Here is a 9,867-nt window from a genome sequence, read left to right as displayed (position 1 = left end):
GACCACGTACCCCATGCCCAGCCCTTTCTATATCCTGAACCTTGTGAGCTGCTGCTGGTGGAGAAAGCACTCCCCCAACTCTCCCAGCTCATGGTAAATCTCTTCCTGTCTGGTTTCTAGCCTGTGGCTGCCATAGGTGTGGACCCTGGACATTGCAGGGACAGCTCCTCCCCACTTTTCTGTGGTGGCCCTTGGCTCTTGCTGCTGCCACTTCTGCTTTCTGGGACTGGGACTCAGATTTATGCTACACCTTACTCCATCCCAGTCCCTAGTAAACAACATTGGATTTGTTTGTATTTGTTAAAAACAAGCTGTGGCATAGCCATTAGCACCTGTGTTAGGGAAACAGCACACAAGCAAGAAGCTTACAGCCTCAGTGGCAAGCACTTCATCATATCAAAGATGGAGAACTCTTATAGTCATTTGTCATGCCTTCCGCAGACAAAAGATACCAAAAAGTTGCAAAGATCTGTCCATCTTGTAGATAAGGCCACTAATAAGCCAAAAATCTGTCAACAGCAACCACAATGTGTCCAATATGCCCCATTTGACTGCTAAGGTTGAGGACAAAGGAAATGGAATTAAGACAGTTACAGTCAACATAGTTGACATTGCAAAGGGCCCAATTGGCCTCCTGTGCATCCCACCAAATATTTTGTTTGTAAGTTAGAAGCACAAGTTCTGTGGTGGCAAGAATGACCATTACATTATCAGTGGATCTCATGAGGCAAATAAACTGCAAGACATGTTGGATGGATTCATTTAAAAACGTGTTCTCAGTCCAGAGTGAGAATCCTGAAATGCATCTGCACATCAACCCAAAGAAGCAAAGCATAGGTAATTTTTGTAAAGCCAGTTTCTATAAAGACATGCTTCATACATATCATAAACTCTGCACATTTATTCTCAAAAATCCATCTGAAAATAGTGAGTGGTACAGAAGAGAAAGAACAGTAAAAGAAAAATAGAAAGAGCAGCTCTTCCTGCCATCTTGGTTCCTGTGGAGGCCTGCTGGGAACGGGACTTCTAAAAGGAACTATGTCTGGAAGGCTGTGGTCCAAGGCCATTTTTGCTGGCTATAAGCAGGGTCTCTGGAACCAAAGGCAGCACACAGCTCTTCTTAAATTGAAGGTGTTTATGCCCGAGATGAAACAGAATTCTATTTGGGCAAGAGATGCGCTTATGTATACAAAGCAAAGAACAACACAATGACTCCAGGTGGCAAACCAAATAAAACCAGAGTCATCTGGGGAAAGGTAACTCGGGCCCATGGAAACAGTGGCATGATTCCTGCCAAATTCTGAAGCAATCTTCCTGCTAGGCCATTGGACACAGAATCCAAGTGATGCTGTACCCCTCAAGGATTTAAACTAACGAAAAATCAATAAATAAATGTGGATTTGTCAAAAAAAAAAAAAAAAAAGAAAGAAAGAAAGAAAAATAGAAAGAGCAGTAACAAGGCAATGACTCCATACCCAGCAGTGAGAAAGCACCATCACCACCACCACCAGATGAAGTGAATCCTCTTTGTATGCTGTGGAAGAAGATGAAAGGGATGACTGGGGGTGGATACGACTGAGGAAGCTCAAAGGTATAGAACAGATAAAATCAGTGATCATGCACGTGTTCTTTCAGTGATGATTTCGAAAGAACTTTTGAGGAGCAGATCAATATCCTATTGATTTTTTTTTTTTTTTTTTTTTTTTTTTTGTTGAGACGGAAGTCTCGCTCTGTCGCCCAGGCGGGAGTGCAGTGGCCAGATCTCAGCTCACTGCAAGCTCCGCCTCCCGGGTTTACGCCATTCTCCTGCCTCAGCCTCCCGAGTAGCTGGGACTACAGGCGCCCGCCACCTTGCCCGGCTAGTTTTTTGTATTTTTAGTAGAGACGGGGTTTCACCGTGTTAGCCAGGATGGTCTCGATCTCCTGACCTCGTGATCCGCCCGTCTCGGCCTCCCAAAGTGCTGGGATTACAGGCTTGAGCCACCGCGCCCGGCCGATTTTTTTTTTAAGAAAAAGAAGAAGGTGTTATTGACTCATCTGATAAAGAAAGTGTTTCTGATGCATAAAGACTGGATGTAAAAGCCATGGGCCCTCTTATTCTGACCAAAGTTCTTTTTCATGACATTAGAGAACAAATTAAGAAGCACAGACACCATTTCCCATGATTTTTCACAAGAAAACTCAATGGTACCTTCTTCATGGTTTAGAGTCTGTGGGTAACATTGCTTCTAGCTTGGCTCATCTCCAAGATTTCACATATATGGAAAGAGATGTAAGATGTAGACCTTTTTGAAAAAGAGGTTATCATTGGCTGTTCAGGAAGGACTCTGAAACATGTCTGAAACGAGCGTGACATAGAATAGAGAGTAGAGCAAGATAGTGAAAGAGAAGTTTCCACTGATTGTCTCCCCTGCAAGGATACCAATTTAACAACTATCTACATGTAAGAGGCACTGAAGAGGTAGAAAAAAAAAAACCGTCTTGAATAGCCGATGCCACTCCTAACCCATTCCCCGGCAGTGGCAACATGGTGCAGAGAGCATTTCTGTGCACTGGGGAGAGGGAGTGTAAATCAACTGTTAGGCATTGAAACTAAGTGCTGTCTTGTTATAGCAGAAAGGAAAACCAGACCAAACTCAACTGACACCCACAGAGGGAGCATATAAACTAGCTAAAGGGTAATTGCCCATTCCCAGCACTTGGAACTTGAGTTCCTGCAAGTCTTGCCACTGCAGGCTAAAGTCCTCTGGGGTTCTAAATAAACTTGAAATGCAGTCTAGGCCACAAGGACTGCAACTACCAGCTGAGTGCTTAGGTTAAGGATGAGTACCAGGCCATTTAGCATTCATTCACAAGCTGACTAAAAAGCCCTTAGGCCTTAAGGGGTCATGAGCAGTGATCTGGCAGTAATCCCCATGGAACTGTGGTGGCAGTGGCTGTGGGGTGTGGCTCCTCTGCTTTTGGAAAGGGTGGGCAGTATACAAAAACCTGCATTTTGTGGTTCGAGTGCCAGCTAAGCTGCAGTACAGTAGAACACTTCTAAGTGTTTGAACTCTAGTCCCTGGTTTCTGATTGGCACCTCTGGACCCACCCAGTGTCTGGGGGAACTTGCCACCCTGAAGAGAAGGACACAGACCTGGCTGGATTTGCTGCCTACTATATGTAGAGTCCTAGGGCCTCTAGCAGAAATAAGCAGTAGCCAGGGAGTGGTTACAGCAGGCCTTGCATGGAACCCAGTGCTATCCTGGCCTCAAGTCTGACCCAGCAGAGTCATAATGGTGATGGACCCAGGGGTGCTTGTCTCACTCCGCCTCCAGCTTCAGGTGGCTCAGAATACAGAAATACACTCCACTTGTTTGTTTGGAAGAAAGTAAGCAAGGAAAACAAGTGTCTCTGTCTGGTAATCCACTGAATTCATCCAGATCTTGTCCAAGACCATCAAGGTGGTACCTATGTGAGTCTGTGAGAACCACAGCATTACTGACCTTAGGGTACGACCTAAGGCAGAAATAGATGGCATAGGTGATAACACTCAAGTCTTTCCAAATATCTGTAAAGCCTTCCCAGGAAGAATGGGTACAGCAAACCCAGACTGCAAAGACTCCAATAAATACCCAATTCTTCAATGTGCAGACACAGATGAACATCCACAAGTAACAAGACCATGCAGGAAAACATGACCTCATCAAATGAAGTACATAAGGCACCAGGGACTGATTCTAGAAAAAGAGGAAAGTGACCTTTCAGACACAGAATTCAAAATAGCTGTTTTAAGGGAACTCACAGAAGATCAAGATAACATAGATAAGAAATTAAGAATTCTGTCAGATACATTTAAAGAGAGATTGAAATAAAAGAGCTGAGCAGAAAGTCTGGAGCTGAAAAAGGCATGCTGGAGAATGGATCATAATCTTTTAATAGCAGAATTTGATCAAGCAGAAGAAATAGTGAACTTGAAGACAGGCTATTTGAAAACACACAGGCAGAGGAGACAGAAATAAGAATTGAAAACAATGAAGCACACCTGCAGGATCTATAGAAAATAGCCTCAAAAGGGCAAATCTAAGAGTTATTGGCCTTAAAGAGGAGGTAGAGAAAGAGATAAGGGTAGTAGAGAGCTTATTCAAAGGGATGATAACAGAGAATTTCCAAACCCAGAGAGAGTTATCAATAGCCAGATACAAGAAGGCTATAGAACACCAAACAGATTTAAACCGGAGAAGACTAGTTCAAGGCATTTAACCATCAAATTCCCAAAGATCAAGGATTTAAAAAAAAAAAAAAAGGATCCTAAAAGAAGCAAGAGAAAAGAAATAGCATACATTGGCGCTCCAGTAGGTCTGGTAGCCAAACTTCTCAGTGGAAATTCTTGCAGGCCAAGAGAAGAGTGGCATGGCTTATTTAAAGTGCTAAAGCAAAAAAAATTTTATCTTAGAGTAGTATATCTGGCAAAAATACTCTTCAGACATGAAGGAAATAAAAACACTTTTCCAGACAACGAAAAGCTAAGGGATTTCATCAATACCAGACCTGTTCTTCAAGAAATGCTAAAGGGAGTACTTCAATCAGAAAGAAAAGCATGTTGGCAAGCAACAAGAAGTCATCTTTGGGTAGAAAACTTATTGGTAATAGTAAGTACATGGAAAAATGGAATATTATAATAACGTAATTGTATTTCATAAACCACTCTTATTCTAATAGAAAGGCTAAGTGGGTGAACCAATCAAAATGACACACAACAACTTTTCAAGACATAGTACAATAAGATATCAATAGAAATAACAAAAAGTTACAAAAAGTTAAAAGTGGGAGGCTGAAGACAAGGCATGGAGGGTTTTATTAGTTTTTGATTGTTTGCTTATTTGGTTGCTCATTTATGCAGGACAGTGCTATCAGCATAGATAGTATGTGCAAGCCTCACACCAACTCCAAACCAAAAACATACAATGAGTATGTAAAAATAAAAAGAAACTAAATCATATCACTAGAGAAAATCATTTAACTAAAAGGAAGGCAGGAAGGAAAGAAAGAAAGGGAGAGAAGACCACAAAACAACCAAAAAGGAATACCGAAATGGCAGGAATAAGTCATTACTTAGCAGTAATAACACTGAATATAAATGGACTAAACTCTGCAATCAAAAGACGTAGAGTTGCTAAATGGAAGAAAATAAACAAGACTCAATGATCTGTTGCCTACAAGAAACACACCTTCACCTATAAAGACACACATAGACTGAAAATGAAGGGATGGAAGAAGATATTCCTTATTAATAGAAACCAAAAAAGAGCAGGAGTCACTATACTTATATCAGATAAAATATATTTCAAGACAAAAACTTTAAGAAGAGACAAAGAAGGTCACTATGTAATGATTAAAGGGGTCCAATCAGGAAGAGACTCTAACAATTTTCAATATTTTGCACTCAACATGGGCACACTCAGATACATAAAGCAAACATTTATTAGGGGGTAAAGAGAGCTAGACCCCAATACATTAATTGCTGGAGACTTCAGCACATCACTTTCACCTTGGACAGATCTTCCAGAAAGAAAATCAACAAAGAAACACCAGACTTAATCCACACTATACAACAATTGGATGAAAGAGATATTTACAGAAGAATTCCACTTTGGCTAGGGATGGTTTATATGCTTCCTCTGTGGTGTCAGTTGAGTTTGGTCTGGTTTTCCTTTTTATCTGTTCTGCACCTTTGAGCTTCCTCAGTTGTATCCACCCCCAATCATCCCTTTCCTCTTCTTCTACAACATATGAAGAGCTGCACATTTTTTCCTCAGCATATTGATCGTTCTCAAGGATAGACCATATGTTAGGTCACAAAACCAGTCTTTAAACATTCAAAAAATTAAAATATCATCAAGCATCTATCTTCTCTGACCACAATGGAATAGAACTGTAAATCAATAACACAAGGAATTTTGGAAACTATACAAATATGTGGAAATTGAGCAATAAGTTCCTGAATGACCAGCGGGTCAATGAAGAAATTAAGAAGGAAATTGAAAAATTTCTTGAAACAATGATAGTGGAAACACAAGAAACAAAACCTGCAGGGTACAGCAAAAGCAATATGTAGAGTTTGTATGTAGAAAATAAGTTTTTCTACCTCAAAAAAGAAGAAAAACTGCAAATAAACAACTTAATGATGCATCCTAAAGAACTAGAAAAGCAAAAGCAGGCCAAACCCAAAATTAGTGAAAGAGTAGAAATAGTAAAGATCAGAGCTCAAATAAATGAAACTGAAATGAAGAAAACACAAAAGATCAATGCAACAAAAAGTTGGGGTTTTTTATGAAAAGTTATGCAAATTAACAAACATATATCTAGACTAAGAAAAAAGAGAATATCCAAATAAAATCAGAGAGGAAAAAGGAGACATTGCAACTGATACCACAGGGATTCAAAACTACTATGAGCAAATACATACCAATAAATTGGAAAATCTAGAAGAAGTGGACAAATTTCTAGATGAATACAACTGCCAAGACTGAACTATGAAGAAATTCAAAACCCAGACTGATAACAAGTAATGAAATCAAAGTTAATAAGAAGTCTGTCAGCAAAGAAAACTTGGCACCTGATGGCTTCACTGCTGAATTTGAACAAATAATTAAAGAACTCTTATTGGTGCTACTCAAATTATTCTGAAAATTAAAGGAGGAGGAAATCTTTGAAACTCATTCTATGAGGCCAGTCTTATCTCATTACGAAACCAACAACACAGAAAAAAACAAAACAAAACAAAACAAAAAATAGGCCAGTATCTCTGATGAATAATGAGCAGAAATCCTCAACAAAATACTACAAAACCAATTTCAGTAATACATTTAAAAGATTATTCTTAGTGGTATTTATCCTTGGGATGCAAGGATGACTCAATAAAATCAATCAATGTGATACATCATATCAACAGAATGAAGGACTAAAAGTATATATTTCAAAGATTTTTTTGGTAATACCTACAATCACAGCAACCAGAGCAAACAGGACAAATAGGATACATTAAGTTAAAAAGCTTCTGCACAGCAAAGAGAACAAAGTGAAGAGACAATTCATAGAATGGAAGAAATATTTACAAACTCTTTATCTGACAAGAGATTAGTAAGCAGACTATATAAGGAGCTGAAACAACTCTATAGGAAAAATCTGATAATCCAGTTGAGAAACGGACAAAACATTTGAACAGACATTTCCCAAAACAAGACATACAAATGGCAAACAGGCATATGAAAAGGTGCTCAACATCACTGATCATCAGAGAAATGCAAATCAAAACTACAGTAAGATATCCTCTCTCCCCAAAATGGCTGTTAGTATCCTTTGCCCACTTTTTAATGGATTGTTTGTTTGTATCCTTTACATTTGTTATATTTTCTCCCATTCTGTAGGTTGTTTACTCTGTTGATAGTTTCTTTTGCTGTGCAGAAGGTTTTGTTTTGTTTTTGGTTTTTGACAGTATCTCTGTGGCCCAGGCTGGAGTACAGTGGCACTATCTCGCTCACTGCAACCTCTGTGTTTTGGGCTCAGGTGATTGTCCCATCTCAGCTTCCAAGCAGCTGGGACTACAGGTGTGTTGCCTCCATGCCCAGCTAATTTTTGTATTATATTTTTGGTAGAGATGGGGTTTCTCCATGTTGCCCAGGTTGACTCATGGGCTCAAGCAATCCACCAACTTCGGCCTCCTAAAGTGCTGGGATTACAGGTGTGAGCCACCGTGCCCGCTGTAGAAGCTGTTTAGTTTAATTAGATCCCATTTGTCAATTTTGCTTCTTTGCAGTTGTTTTTCGTGTCTTTGTCATGAAATCTTTGCCTGTGCCCATGTCCTGGGTGGTATTGCCTAGGTCATCTTTCAGGTTTTTAAAAATAGTCTTGTGTTTACATTTAAGTATTTAATCCATCCTGAGTTAATTTTTGTATATGGTGTAAGAGAGGGTCCAGTTTCAATCTTCTGTATTCATCTAGCCAGTTATCCCGCACCATTTATTGAACAGGAATCCCTGTTGCTGGTTTTTGTCAGGTTTGTAGAAGATCAGATGGTTGTAGGTGTGTGGTGTTTTTTCTGGGTTCTCTGTTCTGTTCCATTGGTCTATGTGTCTGTTTTTGTACCAGTACCATGATGTTTTGGTTACTATCATCCTTTAGTATGGTTGGTGTTCGGTAGCATGATGCCTCCAGCTTTATTCTTTTTGCTTAGGATTGTCTTGGCTATTCAAGCTTTTTCTTGGTCCATATGAATTTTAAAATAGTTTTTTACTAGCTCCATGAATAACCTCAATGGTAGTTTTAAGAGGAATAGCATTGAATCTATAAATTGCTTTGGGAAGAATGGCTATTTTAATGATACTGATTCTTCCTATCCTTGTGCATGGAATGTGTTTCCAATTTTTTGTGTCATCTCTGATTTTTTTTGAACAGTGTTTCATAGTTTTTCTTATAGAGATCTTTCACCCCCCTAAGTAGTTGTGGTTTTAGATATTTTATTTCTAAATGTGTTATGTAAGGTTATGGTAACCAAAAGAGCATGACACAAGCATGAGAACAGACATTAGATAAGTCAAACAGAATAGAGAACTTAGAAACAAATCCCCACAACCTACAGCGAATTCATTTTTGACAAAGATGCAAAGAACATACACTGGGGAAATGATTGTCTCTTCCATAAATGGTACTGGGAAAACTAAATATTCATATGGAGAAGAATGAAACTAGACCCCTCTCTCTCTCCATATACAAAAATCAAAATGGATTAAAAACTTAAATCTAAGACTTCAAACTACGAAACTACTATAAGAAAACATCGGGGAAATTCTTCAGCACAGTTGTCTGGGCAAAGATTTCTTGAGTCATACCCTCACAAATACAGGCAACCAAAGCAAAAATGGACAAGTGGGATCACATCAAGTGAAAAGCTCTGCCTAGCAAAGGAAACAATCACAAAGTTAAGAAACAGTTCACAGAATGGGAGAAAATATTTGCAAATTACCCATCTGACAAGAGATTGATAAGCAGAATATAAGGAGGTCGAACAACTCCTTAAGGAAAAATGTAATAACCCAATTAAAAAGTGGACAAAATGTTTGACTAGACATTTCTCAAAAGAAGACATACAAATGGAAATCAAGCATAAGAAAAGGTGCTCATTATCACAGATCACCAGTGAAATGCAAACAAAAGCTATAATGAGATATCATCTCACTGTAATTGAAATGGCTTTTATCTAAAAAACAGGCAATAACAATGCTGGAGATGATGGGAGAAAAGGGAACCATCATACACTATTGGTGAGAATGTAAATTATACAACCACTATGGACAACAGTTTGAAGTTTCAGAGAAAAACTAAAAATTGAGCTACCATATGGTCCAGCAATCACACTCCTGGGTATATACCCAAAAGTAAGGAATCAGTATATCAAAGAGATAGCTGCACTTCCATGTGCTGCAGTACTGTTCACAATAGCCAATGTTTGGAAGCAACCTCAGGGTCCATCAACAGATGAATGGATAGGACAATGTGGTACATATACACAATTAAGTACTATTCAGCCATAACAGAATGAGATCTAGTCATTTTCAACAACATGGATGGAAATGGATATCACTGTGTTAAGTAAAATAAGCCAGGTACAAAAAGACAAACATCACGCGTTCTCACTTATTTGTGGGATCTAAAATCAAAACAATTGAACTCATGGCAAAGGAGAGTAGAAGTTACCAGAAAGTGGGAAGCATATTGGGTGAGTATGGGGGAGGTAGGGATGGTCAATGAGTGCAAAATGAGAAAGACCTACTATTTGTTTGTTTTTGTTTTTTTGAGACAGAGTCTCACTCTCTCACCCAGGCTGGA

The 9,867-nt window shown here is 39.1% G+C and overlaps 1 pseudogene; it reads left to right on the top strand.

Annotated features, from left to right (window-relative positions):
* The first annotated feature begins 1,002 nt into the window (after nt 1-1,002).
* Nucleotides 1,003-1,369, top strand: LOC115894905 (annotated as a pseudogene).
* The last annotated feature ends 8,498 nt before the right edge of the window (nt 1,370-9,867 follow it).

Source organism: Rhinopithecus roxellana, chromosome 19, assembly GCF_007565055.1.
Source record: "Rhinopithecus roxellana isolate Shanxi Qingling chromosome 19, ASM756505v1, whole genome shotgun sequence".
Lineage (NCBI taxonomy): Eukaryota > Metazoa > Chordata > Mammalia > Primates > Cercopithecidae > Rhinopithecus > Rhinopithecus roxellana.
Note: the sequence above shows the minus strand (reverse complement) of the source record. Positions and strands in the feature narration are given on the sequence as shown.